Consider the following 26,119-nt stretch of genomic DNA (forward strand, 5'->3'; position numbering starts at 1 on the left):
CTCATCGCCAGCGTTTGTGTTCGGGACCGAGTTGATGCTGTCAGGATCAGAATCGTTTTTGCCGGATCGAGGGGGGCTAAGCTGGAAGGATTACATCGCACTGGCATGGCACTTGGAACAGTGGATCGTCAGGAAGCTAGTTCACGGCTGGAAACGGTGAAAAGGTTATTGACGAACCGTTGCTGGCTGCCATTGTGTTGATTTTCGTTTCAATATCATAACAAGCCTATTGAGTGGCAAAAGGTTTTGTTTGAAGGACACTAGTTAGTTGTATGCTGTCATGTTACTGAAGTTAAGCCGTGGTAAACGAAGGGAATTGATTGGAGTTGTAGGTTGAAAAACTGAATTATTGATAGCTTCAAAGGTGCAGAAATCGTTTGCATTTTTTTAAATATTTTCCACATGCTTCTTACACGTCAAAGTCACTGTCAATTAAACCGCCTTTATACGACTTGAATAAAAAGTCTGTGCTCATGTGTCTAATGTGCAGATAATTAGTCTAATTTAACGATCCATCCCTGGCGCGAATTGAGATCCGTCAGCAATCCAACTTTTACCTTCCGCTCGCAGACTTTACACGACGCGAGGTGAGAAATCGATTCGCAAACTTTAATTACATGCAATCACGGCCCACCTTTGTCTTCAACCGGCCCAGCGACGGTACGAGACCGAGACGGTGGTGTTCGTAATTTTGCTTCAAATTAATTACCGACCCCGGGAAGCCAAGTCAATGCTTAGACGGAGTTGAAGCAAGCACAAATTCCTAAGCAGGATAAAGTTTGCGCTACCAGCAGCAAGGCTATCATTCGGATGCAGCATGCGGTGAAGATGAGCTGTGGGTAGTCAAGCAGATACTTTCACCAGAGCGTATTCTCGGCTGCAGGTTACGATCTTTCCCCACAAACATTACGATAACAGTGTTGGATGTTGGCGGAGATTTCCCGATGCCAACCGAACAAAGCTTGCCGAGAAGCTGTTCATTCACATTATCCCCATTATTTTGCAACGCTTAACATTCTAGTTGTAGATGTGCAAAAGACCTTCTCTATCGATTTGCTGAGTTTGCTTGTAAGATGAGCTTGTAACTTTCATACCATTTTTGTGTTGAAAAGAAAAGAAATTGTAAACTTTGGACATTCCCACACAAAACTTTGTACCAAACAAAGTCACGGGAAAATCATTAGAGTGGCACGTACCGTTGGTTGAACATTTCAAGAACATGCATAACAATATACTACCCACTAATGCCAATCGTCCAAATAACAAATACGCTTTCCACGCATGCCACTGCAAAGGTTGGTTCCGGTCGGATGCGTTTGCGTGTGCGGACTGAGCAGTGCTTTGTTATTGTTTCTTTTAATTCAAACGCAAAGTTTTCCAATTTCGTCGCTCACTGTTTGTCTTCGAGGTGACGGTGTGTGTGTGTGCACTTACAATGTGGCACGTTTGTATGGAGGCGTTGCTGTTGTTGTTTACTGCCGATAGGCACGACATCCAAACAATCGTGAAATGTAAATACAAATTAGAATAAGTTTTTGGAAAAAAGTTTGATTTGACAACTGTGACGAAGCAGACGCGATTAGGATACGCAGTAGGCTGAGTGAGAAAATTCGCCCAAAGAATGGAGACGCCTGGTAGCTTTCAGATTTGTGCCGGAATGGAAAATTTATTCGATTCTTCCTTGAGCACTTCTCTGAGAATGAGAAGAAAAAATCTTACAAAACGAAGTCGAGAATGAAAAGGGTTCAGCAGCAGAACTAAGAAAAGCACCAGGAAATAGCAAATCTGTGACGAGCGGGACGAAAACACTCCAATAAAGCAGCTAATAAAATGGTTCAACGCGCAGATGCTCGCTTGCGCTTCTCCCTTTTTGCGATGTCTCGGCTTCCCGAGACGTTAAATAATGCTAGCAAACGCACATTGGAAACCAACGGCAAACACCCCGTAAACACAAACTTGTCACGATTGTTTACCCATGTCCACGAGTCCACCATCCACTTTAAGCCCATTATTGCAAATCTTAAAAGCTTTCACCCCGAAAACCGGCTGGTCACCGTTGATCTTTGGCAAACGTTCGGTGCCTTTTTCTGTTTTTTTTTTCGCTCCAGTTTTTTTCACAAAGCGCGTTTCTTTCTTTTGCTTCTGTACACACACACACCGTTTAGTGTTGGTCACTTTAATGGATGTTTGTTGGGTTAGTCGTATTGGCTAATATTGAATTAGGCGTCCTTTTACAAGCACTTGAAAGAAAGTGAACTGGAGAAGGAGGGTGGCGTCGTGTTAAACAATTGAAGGGGGAAAATCTTTATATGAGAATGCAGAAGCAATAAAACTTGTTAAAGGGGTTGTGAGAAGGTTCGTAAACCAATTCAATGAGGCAAATAAATGGAAGCAGCTCTCACTTTTACTGCCGAAAACAATAATACACATGATTGCAATATAAAACCGGTCGTGGTTCGTGAAATTGTGATTGTAATGTGTTTTTTAACGATATTAGTGCTGGTGGAAAACGGCTTTGCTTTTTTTCTGCTACAGTGAGATGTTTCAAGATGACCTAAATGGGGACACGAAACGATCATGTTCCGGCCGGTCTGAATGTACGGCCCGAGAGTGAGTATGAAAGTAAACACGCATACACATTACGTATGTGTACGTGAGGAGATAAAAATATGACAAACGTTGACAAAATTTGACCAGATGCAGGGCTGTCAAACATCTGTTGTGAGCTTGTGCTTTAAAATCATAGTAATATTTTAGTTAAATTTTAATAACTATTTGTTTAAACAGTACTGCACACTGCTTCAAATGTCAATGATATTTTGTTGTTGATCGTAATCACTAACTCGTTCAGGAGTTTTACAACCCTGCCATCTCCGATTCACAAAGTCAACCAACACGTGCACCCCCTTTTTCTGCCATCATATTTGGACGTGCGCTGACTGAGGAGACGATGAAAACATCCATAAACAACTTATCCACGCGTCGGACATCAAATAATCGAGACGAAAGTGCGCGTGAATCGATGCAAAAGCATAAAGCTGCTTGCGAAGAACGCTAGGGCCAACAGCTAAATGGGAATGTTAAAAGGGCACACAAGCCACATTTAGGGGCAGAAAACACAACACGGAGACGGGGGAAAGGTTGTAGGTAGGGTGAGGCACAATTTGTTTACTTTCATCATGGTTATTGTTATTTTTACTGCTATGTTCCATACGTACGACGCTCTCGAACGTGATGTGTGTGCTGGTGTGTATGTGTGCAGCACGTTGTAACGTAAACATTATCGATGAGAACACGAACCCCACTACGTTGGGGGGTGTACGTAGTTTAGTGTGGCCTCCAAAAACTCGTGTTCTGCGAAAGAGAGAGAGAGCAATGAGAAGGGGAAAAAACACACAAAATTGCAATCACTAACCTTGAAGGGGGATGCTGCTATTGGCGCGAAAGATGAAAAGAAAATGTGGTAAGCAGGCGGGGATGGGACGGCAAAATGGGAGCTTGTCTACGTGATCGACGGAAGTGCATGAATTTTTCAGCACACGATTCCGTACGATCAGTGCGAATAGGTATTGGTATCGTGTATGGATGGGTACGGCTTCATCAATCGGTAAGAGTTTCCTCCAACTGGCGGTGAAAGAAAATTGGAATCGGCTTTTCTGTGTATGTTGTTCGCCTCGGCGTCTTGTTTTGGCACGATCGACGACCGGCGATGATGGAAATCGATTACGGGTGATCGATCAGTAGTATTGGTGGTGGCTGCAGAAGTAAAAAAACAAATTAAAATAAACAGTTAAACCACCGCGACTGCGATCACGAAGCCGTAAGTCTGTCAAGGTGGAAGCAGTTTTATGCCACAGGAAATTTTAATAACGTATACAGCCGGTTGTAAATGATGAATCTCGTACGGTTAACCGGTTGTATGGGTGTGAAGAAAAATAAACTGCGAGCGAAAGTAGTTTGCTTTTACAGTGAAGAGGTGATGAAAGGTCGAATGGATTGTAAACTCGTGGTTAAAATGTGGTTGTTGGTCGTCATTATGGGAGCGGTTTTTTAAACGTACTCTATGATCTGAATTAAAGCAGTGTAGAAATTGTAAAATCGAAAAAAAAAGTTTAATAATTTCGATGGAGCCGCCTGGTAGTTTATAGAATTGTTTGTAATAAGATATGTAATTGTCATAGTATTTTGGGTATTTTTACGTGTGAAACGAAACTATGATAGCAAGAGCGAATAGTGTTGAAACACAATTATTTCATGTGAAAATTTACTTTAAATTGACTAAAACATGGCAAACGAAATTTTCACCCGTTGGACTGATGGAGTCGCCTGGTGGCTTTCAGCTTTTTTAATTTTTCAAACATTTTTCCTTGTTTGCTTTGGGTCTCAAGTACAATGAAGAATATCAATTGAATATCTGAGCACATTAAAATGTTATGTGTGTTTACTATGTTTTGTATTAAAATGAGAAAAATACAACGTGAATTGATGGAGACCTGAATAGAATAGAATAAAATGATAGAAGAGGTTATGTTGATTTGTATGCTAAATTAGGTTAAAATTTAAGGTACCTAGCATCTTCGTTTTCATATCCCCTTTACAATTCAATATAAACGTAAAGCAAATAGCTCAATTCAATACTTTAAAAGTTAGCTATGCGGAAACAAGCAAGCTAATTTAAAGCACCGAATCGAAGCAATGAAGGACGTCCTTTCCACATGCTTCTTTGATAAGCCAAGCGCTTTCGCACATCGATCGACACTTTCATTAGCAGCTCATTGTTTCGTGCTGTCACCAGCCGCCACATCCTATTAAACACAATTAAAGCCAACCGTCGTCTGTGGAACCGTGCAGCGAAACCATCATCGGCCTCGGTGGATTTCACCTCCCTAGGCCGGTGTAATCGAACGCTATTCGAACGCTATCGTCTGGAGCAATTCAGGATGCACACACATGCAGCCCGTCGCACGGTAAAAGCTTTCGCCGGCGGAACGTCCTTCACTGCAGACTTCAGTCCTCAGAACACTCATTGAAAGCATTGATGAAGCCTTTCTTCTTACCCTAACAATGCTTCACTTTTGAGCTTTTTACCATTGACGTGTCGCATGAAGACGTTGCCTACCGCACCCGACTGACATTAAAACCACAACAGTCAAAACTCTTCTTTCTGTGTTTCCCCCGACGGTCGAATTTAGATGAATCGGGAACGTGTGGCAGGACCTGAGCCAGAGATGAATGAAACGGGATTAGAACACACCGACCGAAACTGGTTGTGGTTGCCTGGTTCGTGGAAGGGCTTCTCCAGTAAAGAAGTCCCATTGTCAGGCTGGCGCTGGCTTTTATACATCCTCGCTCACTACTCTCGCTTTCAAGGGTTCAGTGTGTGTGTGTGTGGTTTCAATTGGCCGTAGGCGTGTTTTCCGCACCGAGTAGCAAAAAGCAGAAATAAATGGCTCGCTCCATTCGTTTCATTCGTCTGCCCGCTGGGGGCTTTTAACGGAAAGAAACTCTTACGTCTTTCAGCGTAAAAAAGAATTCTTCTTTTCCTTTTCTGTCTTTCGCCCCATCCGTTCTCACCGTGGTGACAGCTTCCGGCCGAAGACCACACGTAATAAACGCAGCGCATAATTGATTCCGTTTTGGACTGAGTCGTGTGTGAGATTCGTCATATCGTTCCTTCAGGAAAAAATAGAAGGGAAAAAACTCAACTGACAGCAAGTGTGGCGCCATATTTAAACGTCAATAAAATGGCTTAAAAAACCGATGATATTAACGTTGCTTGGTCGGTGTGATATACTATTTATCCGAAGTAAAAGCTCGCCTCGGTTGACTGCACGCCTGAAGGTTTTATGGCCGACCGCTTACGGTTTGCTAACTTTTCCAATTTAAAACTCTACCTTACTGGCCGAGATCCGGCTGGGGGGGTTGTTGTTGTATAGCGAACTTGCCCGAGTGCTTTATCCGGTGGTCAGAGCATTGTATGGAGAGTGAAAAAGAAGGGGGGATAAACGCCACTGCCACAACAATCTCTTCCTGGCTCGTGAAGCCAAGCGGAAGTAGCTTTGCTCCCATTTTGTTGCCTACTAGGCACTGGAAGGAAGGAAGGTCGTACGTCTGTATGACGGTACGGTGGGGTTGGCCTGGTGCTTCACCCGTGTGTTCATGTCATCTTCATCGTTCTAGCTGTTCTAGTTCCCACGAGCGTGTGATGGGATGTAATGGTTTTCCCAGGTAGATGGCCGGAAGGTGGCTGTTTCCTGCCGGGTCACAGTCACAGACTTGAGAACAGAGCATTAAAGAAGCTTTGTTTTTTTGCTGGTGGTTGAGCTTTAAAATACCGATACAAAAAAAAACATGGCTTTGCTGTTATTTACAGTCCAGCAATGTCGTCATTTTGACAGCTTTAATGTCATTTTTTTAGCCACGCTCTTTAAAATCCGACACTAAGCATGCTGAGGTTATGTGTTGCCTTTAGCGAGAAGAGATGGAAGAAAAAAATAATTTCGGTTTTACTTGAAAATGAGCAACCGAAAGCCGGATAAAGCGACGCGTTAATGGGCAAAACAACGTGGCTGAAAGAGACTGACACGGGGCGCGATAAAACACCAAATCTCCACGATGGACGATCGAAATCTGAGGGATAAAAATTTCATTTTTCTTCACTCACACCGCACAATTGGACCCTTGAGGGGGTTTTTGGCTGCTAGTTTTTTTTTGCGTGAGATCGCGGGTTTACTTTATTGTGGTCTATGGTCAGTAAGGGTTTCGCGTTGTTGTTACTTCTTTCCCAAATGGTCTGAAGTTTACAGAATAACAACAAACACAACCAGATGCTTATAAAAAAAATCTGCGGGGCTTCAGTAGCCACAAGAAGAGGGTTTCCATCCCTCAACATTTTTTTCGGGGGAGTGAAGTTTGAGCTTAAAAAAAACCTCTCAACGGTGCAAATTGGGCATACAACCGAAAACGAGGGGCAGGAAGCTTTCATCGAAAGAAGCACAAAAATCATTTTCGGAGGATAGCCATCGGGGAGGATGTTTTATCGCGCCGAAGCGATAAGACTTCGCCTGGTTTTTTTTGTTGTTGCTTCTGAGTAACGTGTAATTGGTAGCTATTTTACCTTCAGCTAAGGGATTCATCTATCTTTAGTGAGGCCGTTTAGAAGTGCCGAAATGGATTATCATCCATTTTTCCTCTCGTTTCTTTTGCCGGGAGGTTACTGCCAAGGAATGTGCTTGAGCACAGGGGCCGAAATATTTAAGATCATATTGCCAATTTAATGGAGCTGGGTAGTATTTGCTCTGGTAAGCTAGACAGTTGAGAGGCTTGCCCGATTGGGACATTAATCAGGTAGAGGACAACCTTTAGCAAACAAGGAAACTACCCACTGGCTCAAGTGTCCCCACGAAAAAAGGGATCCGTTTCCTCCGTACACAGCAGCGAACAACATTAATTCACTTAGCCGATCACTACAAAGACTTGTCTGTGGGTAAACACAATTTCCACTGTACAAACACGACTTTAATAACACGAGTGGGCAATGTTTGTGTAAAGATCTCCATTCGAATTATGTTGGTAGAGCTACACATCCTGCTGCAAACATTCAACCAAATTTGTCCCAATTTGATGGGTCACTGGAGCGTAAAATAAATGTTTCCACCAACTTCAGTTTCAAGTCCAAACAAGAGAACTAGCTTCCGGGGTGTTTAGATTCACTTGAAGGGTCCTGTGGTTCATCGGAAGCGATATAAATCTAGGAACGGTGAGAAATGAGTGGAAAAAAACACTCCCTCTTATTTTTCAAAATAGACTTTGGACCGGGCCGGGTGGGGTATAAAAAAGCTATACTAAACAAATTATCTCCCATCTTCCACGTATCGGAGGACGCTGGACAGACGGAGTCGGCTCATAGCCACAGGTTTTGCATTTTACGTCCCGTGTTGAAGTTACAAGTAGGGACTGGAATGATACCACTTTGCACACAGTGGGCAGTGTTGCAATGAATGTTGGGTAAAACTTAGGGTTTTCTAGGGAAAAAAATGGACAGCTCCATTTATCAATGAATACAATTTTTGTCTGACGAAAATACAGCGTCGGACCGTCATACTTAATAAATAAAAAAACAAATTTTGTCTACAATTTGTGAAATTTTCACATTGAAGTATATGATCTGTATCAGAGGTCCTTTCCTTCGAAAGCCCAATGTGCACTGTCCACCTCACTCTGTTGAGGCAGGTTGAGACAGGTGCACCCGGCATGTTTATTTGTCTATAAATTAAGTCAAGTAGATTTTCCTGTTTGTGAAAGTGCCTCTGACTCGTTTTTATTTTACCTGCTTTCCTCGACAGAATGCCTAACACTAGCGAGAAAGATCATCTGGTTCCTAGAATCTCGAACGATATGGTGGTCAGAAAACGCGCAGGCAAGCGGAATATGTATAAATAGAATAATGTTACAATTTTTCAACCATACCCTCGCACATTCTGTCCTGCGCTTTTAGTACACCTATTGTGTGATCATCCCCTGTAATAGGCGGTTGTAAGTTCTCCGGGCGGTCTTTTCACGTCTTGCCTCCGGCTAGATCCAGTGAAGTGTGGCGCGAAGCGTAGCATAAATTTTAGTGCCGCTAGTCGCCGGAGCATTTACGAGGCAATAAATGGTTGTATCGTTGGGTCTTGAAGGTAAGGGAATCTTCATATATTATCACGAAGGAATCGTTTCGATAAGATGGCGTACTTCCGAGAAGAGGTGGTGAAAAATGTTACCAAGATTAGCAACATCGTCAGGTGCAATTTGATACGGGATCGGGAGGACGATCCGGTGCGTATCAATCGGTTGTCAATCGGTTGGAGTGTTTCTTACATCTCTGTGTTGCTACGCAACATTGGGTTATCTTCGTCTGCAAGACACAAGTGTTGAGTAAATGAGTTTCGGTCTCGGTTTGAGATGTCATTAAGGCTTGAGGGTTTGAGATGAGCTGCAGTAAAAAAAAAATCTACTAACTACGAGTGAAAGCACCAGCAGTTGAGTGTAAACGCCAAAGCCGTAAAACACTTGTTTAACAAGATCTATTCAATTTTGCTCCATTTTGTCTTCGTACTACCACAAACGCAACCTCCTGGCAGCAGCTCCATCAACATCCAATTGAGACAATTTTAATGGGAAACGAAACCTCATGGGACACCATCTCCATCATGATGGCTATTCAATTGATAGCTACTAAACCGCATGTCCCAACAAACATTTTCCCAACACAGAGGGAACCAACCCAAGTAAGACCCGTGTTTCGTATCGTTTGAAGTACGGAACGGGAAAAGAAGGTCTTGAAATGATTTCATAAATTTAATTTTCGATTACAATATTAATTAACACATTCCAGTGGATCGTGTCGATAGTTGCCCTGTCTGCGAGCGGTTGTCTATTTCGATAACTTTGGCTTTAGGTTCATTCCACCATTGCTTGGAAAGACAGACTTCTTATCAAACGTTGTCGCTCCGTAGCTAGTAGTAGTAGCCCGCTCGATAGTCCGCCACTGGAACGCAATCAGGATCGATGATGCGGTGGGGGTGTTAATGATAATTTTCAATTTTCCACCCGACGGAAGCTTAACTAAAGCTTTTGCGTATCCATGGCGGAGTTTCAGCTCGAACGATGATTTCACCATTAGGGGAAAAGGGAAAAACTTTAATGAGCTCACGGCAGCTCAAGCAAAAGTGGAGCACACCGAGGGAGAAAGTTTCTGGAGTGTTGTCTTTCGTCTTTCCTTTTTTTTGTTGCGTTACTGGTACTATAAAATTCCTTTCGTTGGGGCAAAAATCCAACGTTCAGTCGTGGCTGTTATGGAGTTGTGAATAGCTTGGATATCGTTCGCGTTCGATTACCTTTTGCAATGGTTGAAAGTTCCATGTTTTGTAAGCCGAATCCAGATAACTAAGTGGATAAGAAGTAATGCGGGCGATGAATGGTGGTTTTACAGTAGCTAGCGAAACGTTGTTTGGAGGCAGGGATGAACAACTTGCTACTTCGCAACATTATCGTTTATTTTGTTCGTAAGATGGTATGGTGAAGGGTCAAGCATAGTCTATCTTTAGGGATGAAAAAATCGAGGACTGTTTTAAATAGATTTATTGACTTTAAAGTTTTGCACAATGAATGTGATAATGAATAGGTCATGGTTATTATTCTAACACATAATTATGAAGTTATTTACTTAAAAATAGAACAATTAGCATACTTTCCTAGACAAATGACAAATGGCTCATCAAAATTGGATGGTTAAGGAGAGAGCCTGTTAATATTTTAAAGCTATTGTAATTAATTATGTGAAAGTGGTTATCAAATATGGTTGCACAAAAGATACGATAAAGGCTCAATTTAGTTGCAGCAATTTCTTCTTGACAATCGGGTAACAGAAATTATCGTAGCTTATTGTATTCAAAATGTAAATCGGACATGTGTAACAAATTGCATACTTTTAGGCGCAACCCTCAAGGCGGATTGAAAGCATGTAGGCTAATACGGTTTGGATCTGAATTGTAAAAATTACTGTCCAATATTCAAAGCACATTTACAGCTTTTAATATGTCAAAGATACTTTACAATCAATATGAAATCTCCGTCCTTCGAAACTAATCACAACACAACCAAAGGTACAAATTTTTATTCGGTATTTTTCAAATGTTCTAATAAGCACCACCTTTGAACAGGTGTATTCGTAGAATCAATACGTTTCGTAACATAAAATTTCGATGCCGTACCGAGAAGGTAAACACAATTTTAAGTGCTTCAAAGTACTAACAAAGTAAGAAGCACGCCATCTCACTGAAAGCAAGCAATTGCCTGACCCTGATTCAAAGAATTATACCTGCTGTGTTTTTTGCGACTCCAACTCCAGCAAGTTCAGTGTTGTAAATTGTCTTCATTATGCGAATGGCAACTTGAAAAACACAAAACGAGGTAAAGTTTGACACATTCTGGCGGTGACTGGATTCGTGAAGGAAGAAAACTTGGAAAGTTGTAATAACTTTCCACGACGAGTTACTTCGCAAGCACCGACCCGGAGAGTAGCTAAATCAGTGGGAAAATTGAGAAATCGACTAGTTTGAAGAAAAAAAAATCTACAACCCAACGAGAAGGTGGCTTATAGGAGCGCTTAGTATCAGCAGCGAAGAGGCACACGATTGAAGACACCATAAACATGCATAATTTAAACCCATGACCATTATGAACCAAACCGCCAGATATCCGGGCAGTGGTGGAAGCAGCTGCGAAGAAGCCACGAAAAGACACGAACCATCGAAGCTCATTTCCCGGTGGCATAATTTTAGTCTTCCGCTGCACGTTCGACGTCCGGTTGTCTGTAGGGATATAGTGGTGGTTCTGGTGGCGCACACAAGAAACATTCCTTCCTCTCGCCGTGTGTGCAGGACGACGACGGGCAGCCCAGAAGAATGTACCTGTAAAACCGTAAAGTTCCGTGTACGCTTTTGTAGGGCTACAGGGGGGGGCGATACACCCCGGAGAGTTTCGGAGAGCACTACCGGCGTCCGGAACTCGTGGCTAACCAATCCTGAAGGTCGTCATCGGCATGGTTTATCGGCAGACAGCTTTTCCCCGTGACCCGATGTAACCTGAATAACAAATTATTCGGACGCTTTGGAGGGCTGACGGTCGCAAGGGGGAGGGGTTTTGAATTTTGTTTCGCAACTCCCCAGACGGGCCCCGGGATAGTATCCCGGGTGGAATTATGCATGCCATCGGGTTTCCAGGAGCTTTTACAGGATTAGCCGTGTAATTAGGAGCAAAGCATCCTTGGCAAACCGATGGTTCATTGAAATGGGGCAAGCATGTCGTAACAAACCTGGGAGCAAATTTCGGAATGGTTGAGGGGCTGGAGTAGTGGGTTTTACAGGTGGAAAGTTTGCTTTTCCGGGCGGAATAGTTTTAGAAAGGAAATAGTTGGTTGCCGGGATATCGAAGCCCCAAAAACCGAATGGCGGAAATTCGGTTTAGATTGAAGCAGGTGTTGTTTGGGAAAGGGGATATAATTTCTGGTTTGTTGAAAAATAATCAAGAGTTGGTTTGCGCACTTATTTGCATGCAGTGAGTTTTAACATTATTTTAACTAAAATTAAATTTAATCTTGCTGGTAAGTCCTCTGCCGTCTGATGTCCAATTAGTATAACCTATAAGGGCTTTGATATCAACTAAATGTAAATTATTACCAAAAATGATGTAAAATCGCTTATATGTAACACTCAAGAACTTGAATAATCTATTTATATTTTGACAAGTAATTAACTAATCGCCAAACATCCCTTTCAAAGCTTTCCGTCCGACAAATGCATTCCCACTTCAATCGAACCCCAATATGTACACAGATCGCCCTAACGGACCTGGTACAATAATGCAGCTCCGACCGGAAAATTTGCAACGCAGATCTGAAGCTGCCCAACCAATCCAACCTTCCTGCATATGTACATCCGTGGCCATAATTAACAGCGAGCGGTAAAGCGGACACCGCTTTGCTTTTATCCCACTCGGCGCATAATGCACGGGCGCTCGATGATTAATTTATCATCCGGGGTCTCCATCTCGCTCTCCATCGTCGGCAGAATCCGCTTTGAAGGCGGAAAAAGATGGCGCGTAGTACGTGGGTACTGATGATACAATATTTTTAGAACCGAGCAGGTTTACTCAGTTTGCGGATGCGGCACGTTACTGCAAAAAGATTGTTTTTTATTCATTTGCCGTGTGTGCATTCAAACCGAAGCGGTTACACCCGTGTTCCGATGCAAACGTGCTGGGTTTATCGAGTGAAGATGAAGTAATGTATTATTTTTTGATGAGCTTGAGTGATTCGGGCTGAACAAGAAAACCGACAAACAAACAAGAGGCGAAAAGGTCGTCGTAAAGTGTCAAAATTCGGCAAACATTATGACGGGTCATGTTTTTGACAAGCGTAAGCTGTCAAGTAGAAAGCGAGAGTGAGAGAGAGTGGGAGAGAGAAAGAGAGAGCTGTTCTTCCCGGAAGCGGACTAGCATTGGAGAGGGAAATGGAAAAGTTTTTCGCGCGAAGCAAGGCCACCTGAAGAATGGATAAAGTGTCCGCCCAAGTGTCAGTGACCCTTTCGGTAGCCGTCGTTACATTCGAATTATGGGATGTTCTATCTTTCTTGGAACAATTTTCGCGAATGACCACAAATAACGTTAGCAAACCAAAAGGTTATCAAGCATGCCAATTGTCGGCCACTTTTTCGAGACAGCGAGAACCACGACTGCTCGAGCTACAAAGAAACGCTCGATTACTGGGAGCGTTATCGCCGAGGCGATGGCTCAAAAGTGGCCCACCGAGAGCGCGGCTAATGATGATGGGTGGCACGCTGTGTTTTAGCTAACGTCACTCACCGGAGCAATTTGTGGCCACAGATAAACGATACGAAGGTTGGAGACGGGGCTTGGGAAAAGTTTAATACGGGTTTCGTAAGGCAGCAGAGCAGCAGCAGTAGCGGTGGTGGAATAAAATAATCTGGTTGTTTTGTACCGTGGTGTTAAAGACACCACCATCATCATCTTCTGTGCGGTGTGTTCTGATTGGCCATTAAGCTCGTTGAGCCCAAAACTTAACAAGCAGTGGCATCATCATGGAGTAGGGGGGGGGGGGGAGGTTTGACGAGCTTTGCGAGGGGGTTTTTTGATAAGATTGTTGGCACACGTCTCTAACAGGCCTAATAAATGGTTGGAAAGTTTTTTTTAAAGGTGAGAGAAAAAACGGACTGGTGAAAATTTGTTAGAAAGAAGAAGTTCCAGGGAGAATGGGAGTTTGAAAGCTTGATTTTTGATAATCAGCGAGAGGTAGCTGAACCTTTGTTGTTTACTTAACTTAATTTTACACTGATTGATTTGTATTTTTGTGTGATATTCACAAACAAATGCTTACGATTTTAAAAATTTATGGTTTGGAGAAGGAAATATCTCCGTACCGATGTGAATTGTATTTTGTTTTGCAATCTAGTTTTAAGGGGTGGGCCTGGTGGGACATTCGACAGCGGTGCTGGTGCTCCACACGGCAGGACTACCGGGGTTCAAATCCCATCCGGATCGCTCTCGCATAGTGAGGGCTGCTGACTAACCAACTTTACGGCAACAATAAGTCTAGTAAGCCAGAAATGGCTAAGAGGTCGTTGGGCCAAGAAAGAAGAAGAAGAAGAAGTTCCTTTTTTATTGTAAACTTAAAAAATATGGCGTGCTTAAGAGTACTTATTTTTGATAGATGTAATGTTTACCTTTCATGAAAATGTAAACCTTGCAATAAGCTTTTAAAAATGATGAAATAAAATTAATGCTATGCGGTTCAATGAGGTTATTAGGGCACAATCAAGATATTTATTTTTACTTAACAAGTTTATTCTGACAGCTGTCCCATACCATCCGCGTTCATTAGAGAAATATGCTCACTGTATCAAAAAAAACCTTCCATTCGTGCATTACTTTTAGCAACAAACCCAAACCGTAAAAACCGAAATAGTTATCCTTAAAGCAATCGTTACGAAACTTTTTTTTTGAGGACCTGTTTTGTATCATCTGGCGGTTATAAACGATATATCACACAAATGTTACACACAAACAAACAAGAAGCCGACTGATAATACAGCGAACGCTGCAAACAGTGGGCTGCAAATCTGGGGTGCTACTACACTAGCAAAAACAAAGACCGGAATATGAAGCAAAACCGGGGAAAGAAAGCAAAAAAAAGGCAACAACATTTGCTCACACAAAGGATCACTAACGAGCAGCAAAACGGCAGAAAAGTGTTGTTTAGCGGGAACGACGTTTTGCACATTATTTTGCCATTGTTGTTTGGGGAATCATTTGTTGCCGAGAGCGGGCAAGAGCGAGAGTTCCGAGAAACTGAAGGGGGCAGTGCGTACCATTCTATTGTTCTAATTGTTGTGTTGTTGTTTTCCCATCCATTCAGCTCCTAATGTGTGTGTCTGTTTCCTTTTCTCTGTGTTTTTCTCATTGCAGGTCCATCCTCAAGCGTGTTGGCACACTCGGAGCTGTTGCAGGGTCGAGCTGGGTCGTGTGTGAAAATATGGAAACAATGTATCACGTGGGATACAAACATTCTGTTTCGGTCAGGAAAGAAAGAAACGTTTCGCTACATCCATGTACAGTTTTCGTTCGTCAGAGCATAAACAAAGTGTGATTTGTATTAAATTTTAGCGTTCGGTAGAAATACGTCACACCGGCAATGAATTGTTCGTCAGCAGCTGTGCCTTGTTGCTGCTATCGGTGACGAGAGATTCATTATCATGGTGATGAAAAATGAATATCCAATGAGAAGATCCAATGGCATCCTTATCATGTACCGGTACGGGGAAGAAAAAAATATGAAAGCTCGCAATCGGTGCAAAACAAGACGGCAAAACCATTCATAAAACATCGTTGAAATGAGTTTATGATTGAATAATGGGTGTGGGGTGTCGGTCAGTGCCGAGGCAGACGAAAAGGAAAGGCCGGGAAAAAAGACTTGAAAGGAATGTTGTTGAAAATTTTTGCACCAAATTGGATTTACTGAGCCATGGAATCGGAAGACAGCGTCCCGCAAACATCCCTGTGGAAATGATGTTGGTGGACTTAGGAAATCAGATGTTGGTAGATGAGCAAAAGTTGATCTCTTGCTCTCGGGTTGAAACATGAAAGGCTCGGGGGGGAAAAGGAGACTAAGGGGCGACACATCAAAGCGAAAGTGACAATTTGAGGAGCGAATCGAAAATTTAATTTCTTACGTTGATTAATTTAAGCAAGTGCTTTTTATAGTCATTTTTACGCTCCCTCTCTTTAGGGAGAGCAAGTCCTAATGAGGTTTATCAACATTGTTACGGGAATCGTTAAGAAATCAGAAAAGAATAGCTTTTATTTTTTGCTGTGGTTGTCCGTTGACATCGTTGTGGTTTTTACTTTAAAAAAGCTTTGTTTAACGCTCACTTGCTTTAAGTATAAGTAAGAATCAGGAAATGGGGCGGTCCGAGGCGACAGCGGCGCCGGTCTTCACACGGCAGGGCCGGGGTTCAAATCCCATCCAGACCGCCTCCCCGTACGAAAGGCTGACTACTTTTCTACGGGTAAAATTAAGTCACAGAAAGCCAGAAATGGCAGGTCGAGACCTCTCGAGGTTGTAGTGCCACAGAAGAAGAAGAAGAAGAAGAATCAGGAAATAATCTTCAAATCACTTTACAAAAATCGTTACAGCTCTTCTTAGTCAAATTGCGCCTTTTAGTATGCAATTCTAGTGTACGATGTGTTTGAAAAACGACTTGCATACCTTCAGGCGTTCGAATGAGCCGTTGAGAGGACATTTACAGTAAAATCGAAAAATCTAATCCAAAAGGTCTTTTTGTGTCTTTTAAAGAATACATTGATCGTGGAAAACGACGAAAATTAAAAAAAAAATTCTTGAGCTTTTGTGAAAATTGAATTAATTGTACATTCTCACCCCGAACGCTCACAGGCAACTCAACACAGCTATCTTGTCAGCTTTTCAACAGTTTGCCTTTTTGCGATTGTTTGTTTTGAGCAACGCATCCTCACAAATCCTTGTCACAGCAAGCTGTCATATTTTTTTTCTTGCGTTATGCCGATGGTAGACAGCTTAAGAATTCAAATCCTACTCTCAGCCACACACGTGTTTTTCTTTCATGCGCGTTAACGAGTTCGGTGGATACGCAGAGGCTTTCGCACCGTATCATAGCACAGCATCGTGTAAGCCCTGTCTCATAGGTACGAAATTTGTCTCGCGAATCCCTTTCTGCGCCAGTAAGCAGATTAACGTCCAATCAGCTTACGATTTCTTCCTCGCTGCAAGGTTAAAAGTTCAAGGTTAAGTAATCCTCGGGCCGAAAAAAGTCACTTTCACTTCCAGCACTTTTCCCCAGCTGGTGTTGATTTGAGAATATCAGAAGCTAGTGAAGAATAATCCGTACGCAAATCACCATACCACGCATAAAGAGGTGGAAATTCATCATTCGACGCAGTTAATCCGATACTTATATCCCGCCGCTCACGTTTGCGGTGACAGAAGGTTACGCAAGGTGATGGTTTGAAGCGAGTTCCAAAATCCAAACCCCAAAAAATCGCTAGTTGCAGGTGGTTAGCAGAAAGTGAGATTCGTTTGGACTTGTTCCACAAGAGTACAGTGTATGTATGTGTGTGTGTGTTTGACTCCTATGTGTTTGTGTAGCAGCGATCGTTAGAACAGCGGTGGATAACGGCGAGCTGTCAGCTGACGAGTGGATGCTGTTTTTCGTGTGCTGAAAGCGTGTCACAGCAGGCGCACTACTGGAGGCGATACGGCGCCAGTCTCGGTCCATAGCGGCACGCCGTGGACGTAAGGTTAAGGTAAGTGTCCCGTGGGCAATCGTCCAAGTATCTTTCCTGCCTTGCATGCGGGCAGCAGAAGCCCGGCTTTAACAATATCCTACCGTGAAGCTCCATTTGACACCTTGCTTGCCGGTGAAGATATGAGTGCTCGGGCGGCCGGGAAAAGTCCGGGTGGCTTACACTGTCCGACCACCGTGTACGAGGTAGTAATTCAATTGTTAACAACTCTGGGGATGTCCGTCGTGTTGCAGCGAGAGCGCACCTGTCGGAGCACCACTGAACAGGGACCGTGTGCCGGGGGGTTTTTGAAGGGGGACATCGAACAATATTGCAGCCAAACAGGGGCCTTTCGGACGGGACACTGACAGTGTTTACCATTGAAGATGCCGTTGTTCCCGTGGGTGGCATTTCAGAGCCGTTTCCCAGTGTTTGTACCCTTGAGATAGCCCGGGCATTGTAGCAATAATGTAGGCAACTGCTACCTGTGCTCTTATGGTTCACCTTTCCCTAGCAACGCAGTTGCTACTGTGTTCGGGAGAGCAGCACACAGCAACATTCACTTGTAAGCACACAAAGCAAACTTGCTTCCCCCGAGCTTATTATTGTGCATTGGCTCACAGGAAGGGATCAATTTTGACAGGTCGAGAAAGCTCGGTGGGGAAATGTCAATCCACACTACGGGCGTTTCGTAACATCGAGAAGGTATAGCGCTAGTACCAACACCTCAGAGTCCTGCGATATCGCTCTGGGTGCTCTCTGGGTGCCTTTGGTCCATAAACCGTTCGCAAATCGACCATGTGTGTGTGTGCACGCAAGTGTGAACCTTGTGGCAATGTTTAAGTGTTTAAACTCGAATAATACCTGCCAGCTTTAGCCCGGTTCCGCGTGCCTGCACACCTTGTACCCCCAACTACTCAGTACGAAAACCGTCTAACAACACGTACTAAGCACCCGAATGGCATTTGGTAAAACCGTTTGGCGGACCCGCTGGAGGACTTGGAAGACCGGAGAAGGGGAACACTTTTGCAAGTGTTATGTAATGAATTGCATTTTGAAAGCGTACCACTTGCATCCGGCAACTAGCAAAAAGGATCTTCTTTTCTCCTCACTGTTCTAAATGAAAAGATGCTGCTGATGGGTTTGATAATGCAAACAGAGCGGGGGAATCCTCTTGTTAGTTGTTTGAGCTTTTAGACTTTCACTCTAAACCCTCGGAACGCCAAGCTACAAAGTTCGTTAAGGATGTTTTTGCGGCGGCAGGATGGTGGTTGTTAGAGAAATGTTTTCGGCTTCCTCCCCTCTGGCCTTTCTATTCCAGCCGACAGCGGTGGCTGGTGATCGTGGGTACATTGTGATGTGAATTAGAACGAGTCAAAAAAGGGCTCAAGCTGTGACCGTTTTACAGCACATGCTCGGATCATGATGGATGGGAGGATTATAATTGAAAATTTTGTACTTACAAGACGAGCAGCGCATTCGGGGAATGGTTGTGCAATGTGCCGGCACCTTTACTAATTCCAACTCGGCATGCTGGCGATGTGTAATTAGTGTATGGGGTTTTCGTTACTTAAGCTCGTTCGGTGAATAGGATTTCCATTTGCTCGGTGTTTAAAGGACGGAAAGATACTTGGAAGTGGAGCTTACTGCTAGCGTTTGGCTTAACGTTCAATTCAATCATGTTCATGCGTAAGGTATCTGGGGCATCAACGCGCCTCACGCGTTGATTAATTACCTGTCCTGGGTGCTGTTAATACACTGATCTTGATTGTGATTGGCTTTGTTGAGAAGTCTTAGGGCCAAATCCTGCTGCCAAATCCTTATAACGGTATTTTGATAGGCTTTTCATTATTTGAAAAGTTGCTTTTAGTTGTAAAAGAATTATAATTGTTAAGACAATAAATTAGATTTGCAGAGAAACAGTTTGAGAACAATTTGGGATTTCGGCAAGCTTAAGTAGTTGGTTGCATACTTTTAGGCGTACCTATGAAGAAGTAATGGGATTTGAGTGCGATAAATGGTAAAGCCTGAATGTATGCAATTATCAATAATTTTCAACAGGCACATAGCAATAACAGTTTGAACAGGCGAAACTTATAAGAAAGTGTTTAAATTATTTCTTTTAAAAATTTCGTTGAATTAACGAGTTTTTATTCGTAAAATGTAAGCCTTTCTCAGTCTTACTCGGTTGTACAAAGATGTAAAAGACTCGTTTGCATACATTCAGGCGTCTGAGATAAAGTTCGCACTAAAAAAAACCCATAGTTTTGTGTCGGGATACGTTAATCAAGATTTGCCACCATTTTTTGATTTACATCCATTAGCGTTACTATGTCAACTATGAAAACTATGTCATTAGCGTTACTCATAGCTAATCGTACCAGCACATCAAACTCGTCCATAAATCCAGTGTGCAATCCGATTGAAGCAGATGTATTTGGGAGAAAATAAATATGCACACTAACGCTCCAAGCGCCAGCGGTTGAATCGAACGTGATTTTACGCTGCATGCCACTACCAATAACAAGCCACGAACGAACAGACTGCTCCTCCAAAAAAGTGGAGCGAAAGCGATGCGCGTTCCATCAGTGTGGCACAAAAACGATCGCGACAGTCCTGTGACAGCTCTATTTCACATTCCAGGCAGCAGTATCGCAAACTTGTCACTGAGCGTGGTGTCTTTTTTTTATTCTCCTCTCAACATTCGTCCGCTGAAGTGCATGCCCACAATTGTCCAAATGGTGTCGTACAAGTTTGTTCGATGCATTTTGATGCTCCCTTCGACGAAAAAAGCGACGAGGAAACTGACCCAGGTTTAGTTTCTTCAATGGTGAGTTTTTTTTTACAGATAATTCACACAGCATCTTTCGGTGCCATTCGGTGCAATTTCATTCACGTTTTTCATCTGCTGTTCGCAAAAAAATAAAGCGAAGAAAAAAAACAAGCACGAAGACGAGACGCATAAAACATCTCGTGCTCGGTGGGTTCATGTCCGTGTAAGAGCGTAACCGGGGCTGACCTATCTGTCGTTAGCAGGCCACCATCGGGGCTAAGTACGCCGGAGACAACAAAGAACCATTGCATTTCCATTTCGATCGGGGAATATGTGGCTTCGCCGAATGTTGGCCAGAACGATCTAGCACAACGTTATCATTGAGTCTCGTGTGTTTCACAATTCCCTTTAAACGGGCGGTGAATGTTGGAAAAATTCAATTAATATAAGGCGTCTGGCCGTAGATTATCCGAAACGGATGGTTGGTCGGCACCTTCAACTTCACTCGTGTGAAACGTTGCGCGCTGAAGATTATGCTGCCCGAACGCTTATCTTGTGTGGCAAGACGACGCATTCGTTTTCTCATGCTAAATCTCGTGTGCTGCGGACACGAGCCGAGATTCGGCAGGGCGAAATGAAGCGATAAAACATTATGAGAGTGGAATTAGATTTCTTTTTTCGGTTCGCTCCCTCCGCCCCGGTAAAGTCATTGTTGGGCGTAGGAGGTTGAGAATGAGATTTGATTTTGGGATCGTTTTTGTGTGGGGGTTTTTGGTTTCGGTTCCAGCACGAGGGTGCGTCATTGGCTTCTCGTATGCGTGTGCAAGAAGAAGGCAACATGATTAGCGGACAGAAGCATTAAGTAGCGACCGCTGCGTACTGTTTTTGTATTCTATTCTAAGCTCTCTCTCTCACCCTCTCGCTCTAGAAAGCTTGAAAGGTGCTGGTTCATCGTCCGTTTATCTGGCTGAAAATAAGGAACAGCAAGAGCACCAGCAGCTTAAGGTGTGTGTTTGTGTGTACGTCGGTCAGTTAGTGCTAAATGGAAGTCATTTTCCGAAGAGAATCTCGCCTTTTTTTTGGCGATGGAATTAACGGACTACGGGGTCGAATCGCTCCCAGCGTTACACACCAAATCGCAAACGAATGAAGCCAAATTACCATATCTTTCCTTTCTATTTTCTCCATTGTAACTGTTAGCTGTCATTACGACAATTAAGATTTACGACGTTGGAATTCACGCACCGGACGCATCGCTATACGGTTGCCGTCTCACTTCCACTAATGTTGAACCTATATACGTTTCGTGATATTTTTAACAGCTTCATTGAAATTATTCTTCATTTCGGTGTTGTTTTCTCGCTCGCGCACTGCCAAAGTCTGCGCGTAACGTAACGCAAATTGGAAATAAGATTAATTATCTTGTTTGCACACTTTTCGAAATTGGCGTTTTGGGAGTTTTTTTTTGCTTTTGGGGGAAGCGCTGTTGCAACCTACAATATCGTGCAGGCTGGCCGAGTGAGGAAAAAACAACGATATAGACGCACGTTACGCACAGCGTTACGAGGCAACATGGTTGATTATCAATTCCGGTCTGATTACGCGTCCGGGCTCTAGTACTAAGGCTGGCTAGGTTTTGAAGGTGGAAGGCTTCTGCTGGGTAAAAACGAAACAGAAAGCAATAAATTAAAGCGACCCTTGGGGTAGATTTTTACAGCTGAGATGTGGATGGTTTGGCAGATGGGATATTTGTTCGGGCTCGCGTGAGGCAATGATTGACGTGTGTAATCGAACGGCAAATTTGTTTTTTTTTGCAATTAAAAAAGAAAAACGAGCAGTTTTTTAGCATGATTTTAGTTTAAAAATGCGATTGTAAGATAGATTAAGCTGAAAAAACTGTTCCTTGATGTTTATTTTATTCTCGGCGCCTAAAAGTATGCAATCTTTAAAGGATTTTGATAAAGGCGCCTAAAGTTAGGCAATCTTCTAGCGAAAACGGTGTTCAAGGCATATTTCACGGGAAATGAGGGGAGGAATGTTTAGCGACGAAAGTCGAAAAGTCTGTCTCGACGAAGGACTTGTCGGAAGTTTTTCACAAAATGATTGATAAATTTCTAACGTAACGATACTAATTAGATCCAAATAAATTGTAAAAAGTATCAACCTTGGATTACGTAGAATTTACAGCTATTAAAACTGTTTGTTCCTTAAAAAATGTATTTTTCAAACAGCGCTTAAATTCTTGCAATTTTCATAACAAGATAGGATAGTGTTGGAAAGGTTTTTTTTCTTGGATTGTATTTCTCTTTCAAATTGAGCCTTTAGGGACTATGTCGTTGATTTATTGAACACTTAAAACACTAACAATTATGACTTAACTCTGTCCGTTCTCTAAAAGCGTCCATTTCAATACCTCAGCAACGCACTCAGAACCTTGTATAATAAATAACTGGATTTTTTACCCTCTTCACTAAGGACGTACTTTCGTTCCGATTTTAACGTCTCTATAATTTGTACTACTGTAATTCCTAAGGACAAATTCAAAAAATTAGACACCGAAAGCAACACACCTTCCTTGTAAAATTCTGCAAAGCCTCGAGACAAATTTATCGCTCAATAAGTAAGGTCCTTTCGCCAAGCCGCAGCTGTAATAGTAACCATAACAACCATCTAGTGCGCTTATGCTACCGAAGTCTTGCAAGAGCTTACCATACCAGCCCCTTCCGGAGGGAAGTTATTTGGGAAATTCCTCGATCCGACCCGATGCGCCCTACCAAAACCGTGCCGTGAGTTTTAAAGCTTTGAAGACAAATTTCGGCAAGGCGTTTGGGCGTAAATGAACTTTTCCTAGCGACCCAAACACCACCGAGAATGAGGAGCAAAGACATCGTTTGCTCTGTCTTCCTGTCTCTGTTGCGAACTTCAACGGTCAGAATGTGGCAGGCATATCGCGCTCGGGAAAACCTTAACCGTATCGTTCCGTACGGAACTGTGTGGTGAGAACGGCAAGAAAAACCTCGTTCCAATCTGCTGGAAAGGATTTTGTTTGCATAAGTAATTAAGCGTCATTGAAAGTGACAGAAAATGAAGGCACGGAAGGACACATCTTCAAGTCTTGCGACGTCTTCTGCTTCCATCGCCTGGCAATCGCCGTTTTTTGAGCGATGCAACGATGCTTCACGAGAAGGATGCATTTTTGCTTTTAGTTGCCCAACCCAACCGTACAGTGTGGTTGAGGGATGTGTCATGCAGAAAATTATGTTAAATTTTATCTCACTTTTTGCGTTGCTCCGTGGAAAGGAAAACAGTGAAGAGAGAGAGAGAGAGCGAGAAAAAAAACGAATTATATCCGAGGTTAGTTTCCTCGTTGGTGTTACAGTTTTTCGTTGGTTCGATGCAGCAAAGTGTGGTAGGAAAAACACAAACTTTTGTCATCCACCCTTTTAAAAGTGACCAACCGAGCAATTCCGATGTCACCAGGACCGCATTCACTTTTATTTTTTGTCACCACAACCCGCTTTCTCCCGGATGATAAGTGTGTGGTCGTGAAAGGCACGGCTAGATTGGGTGTAAAAAACAGCTTCAGAAGGAGGCAAAACTTTACTCACCCTGCCCGTTAGATGTAGGTCTCGGGAAGTGTGAATGGGAACGAGATGGTTAAAGAGAGTCCCAAGTTTTTACACCTCACTAACGCTGGCAAAGTTTTCTTCCCTCGGAGGCGTCCGCTTCAGTTGGAGTGGTTTAAGAAATGCGGTGACACACGCTCTGCCCAAAGACAACCTTGCGATGACACGAGTGGTTTGGAGCGAAGTTTTATCGGACGTACGGCTCGGGGTGTGGTGAAAATGTTGACGTAACGGATTCAAATTTTCGACAGGAATTTCCACTCATTCCGGTGGTTTTGGGAACGGGTGGGGAGTTGTTATCCGGAGGGATTGATGGGTTACGGGAGGTTGTTATCTTTATCTGAAGCTTCACAAAGTTTCGGTAGCCACAAGGAATTGATTAATCTTGTATCTTGTAGCAACCGTTTGTTACGTGTTTCGTACCGAATTGACATCCAACACAGACAGAAAAGTCAGAACAACACAGACAGATTCAATTAAAATAGGACTTCGTAATAGAATAGGTTGAGAGTTGTCTTGTTCTAGTGTGATCTTTTGGCCTTGATTGCAATCGATTAATAGTTACAGAGTCGATCACGGGCTTTGAAATTCATTTAACGAGTTAGATGATGAAACACATTGTCGGTAAGACGATTCTTCCCTTCGCATATTTTACTTTTACTCATATTTTGGATCTTTCTGGATTGCATTGCATTAAAAAATGACCTTAAACGGCTTCTTTCTTCAATAGCGTTTGGGATGTTTCGTACATTGCATACCGTTAGGCGTTAACAAGAGAATTGTGGAGCCGTCACGATTTTTTTTTGTTTTTTATTTTGGTCTTTTACTACTGTTAATTTATGATTGAAAATCAGATGAGGTTTTTACTTCATTGCTTATAAAAATTATGTTTTTGATGGTTTCAATTTTATATTTATTTTTGTGTTTAAACAAACTATCGTCATTCCTCTACATGATACTTACTGGTTTAATTGAATGCATTTTATCTTCTTCTTCTTTTGCTTATTCTTCTGCTTTTGCTTGTTTTTACTGCTTTTTATTTTTTTGCTTGTTTTTCTTTTTTTTGTTGGCTTTTTTAATTTTCTCGGCTTGGTTTTTTGTTTTTTTTTTAAATTAACACCGTCCGCAAAGATTTTTCCTCATGTTTATTTTATTTCTCGATAGCTTCTCATTTTCTGACCATACGGCGTCAAGCCGTCATAATTGAAAATAAATAAATAAGCTTCTCATTTTCTCTGAGCCGCTCTAGAAATGCTTTAGGATTGGTTGTTGGTAAATAATACATTCAATTAACTGATTTTGAATGCTGAAATACAATTCAATTCCAATGGTGACGTCCTTTCAGTGCTCTCATCATTCGAACGGTTAGCAACAATCTAACCACAATTAATTTATTGATCTCTGCTGATGCTCGAAAACCGCATCACTTAAGCACGTCGAAAGCACGATTCCCATTTGGTAAATAGCATTTTCACGAATTTCCCTCGTTCCCCCCTTATGAAACCCCATTCCCCCCCCCTCCCACCGATTACTGCACAATCACTAATTGAAATTCCAATCACTTCCGAATTTCCACCGCCACCGCAGCAATTCGAACACGCAAAAAAGTGTCTGGCAAAGTTCATTACCCTCACACGGTCGTGTCATCAGCGGGGTTGATGATCACACATAAAGTGTCTCTCAACCACACACACATACATACACGTATCGCGTTCTTATGCGTTAATGTAATGTGTAACACAGCATCCCGAATGCGGGTTTGGAAAATTGAAGCTGCCGGGAAGTGCTTTGATAAATTGCTTTTCAGACCATGGCAAAGACCCCCCCAATTAAGGCATAAATCATCGTTCAGCGCATCAAATATCTTGAAACCAATCGGGAGCGATGAGATGAAAATAGAACGAAATAAAGGAGGGGGACAAAAAATGAAACTGGAAAATTGGAGTGAGTGTAAATCCCCAGCGAAGATAGTGCAAGAAGGAAAGTCTTGAAGAAAAGTTTCACTGCACAGGAAATCCTTTTCCCGGCGCTTCTTCTCTTGGGTTACGGGAAGTTGTTTTCTTTCTCATTATTAGTTTGTTTTCTTGCCTTTTCCTTGCGCTACCGGGGCGCAATACTTTCCCGTAGGTCAGTTCGCCGGACCTCAAGACGGAGCTCAAGAAACGAGTACGAGCTCTTGTTTCCAACTTTAATTGGGTCTGTTGGAGCAGTTCATCTGGAGCGTTGTTTTTTGCGTCCCTTTGGAATCATGCGATGGCGCAGTCTTTCACATTGTTCCGCTCGGACTGAAAGCTCTCTGCCGGAATTGTTTTGTTTGTTGGCAGTTGCTTTCTTCCACCCGCAG

The 26,119-nt window shown here is 42.8% G+C and overlaps 1 protein-coding gene across 15 annotated transcripts in view; it reads left to right on the forward strand.

Annotated features, from left to right (window-relative positions):
• The window catches only part of LOC118512622 (transient receptor potential-gamma protein), an 87,835-nt gene that overhangs the window by 17,804 nt on the left and 43,912 nt on the right, over positions 1–26,119 (forward strand). For 8 of the 15 annotated variants that reach the window (XM_036057302.1, XM_036057311.1, XM_036057306.1 and 5 more), the window contains exon 2: positions 17,146–17,397. The exons of 2 other annotated variants lie outside the window; for them this stretch is intronic. The gene's annotated coding sequence lies outside the window, so the exon portion shown is untranslated. Of the gene's footprint in view, positions 1–17,139; positions 17,398–21,132; positions 21,155–26,119 lie in introns of those variants that run through there. 5 more of the 15 variants (XM_036057308.1, XM_036057307.1, XM_036057312.1 and 2 more) reach the window with 3 other exon arrangements.

This window comes from Anopheles stephensi, chromosome 3 (genome assembly GCF_013141755.1).
Source record: "Anopheles stephensi strain Indian chromosome 3, UCI_ANSTEP_V1.0, whole genome shotgun sequence".
In the NCBI taxonomy this organism is placed as follows: domain Eukaryota; kingdom Metazoa; phylum Arthropoda; class Insecta; order Diptera; family Culicidae; genus Anopheles; species Anopheles stephensi.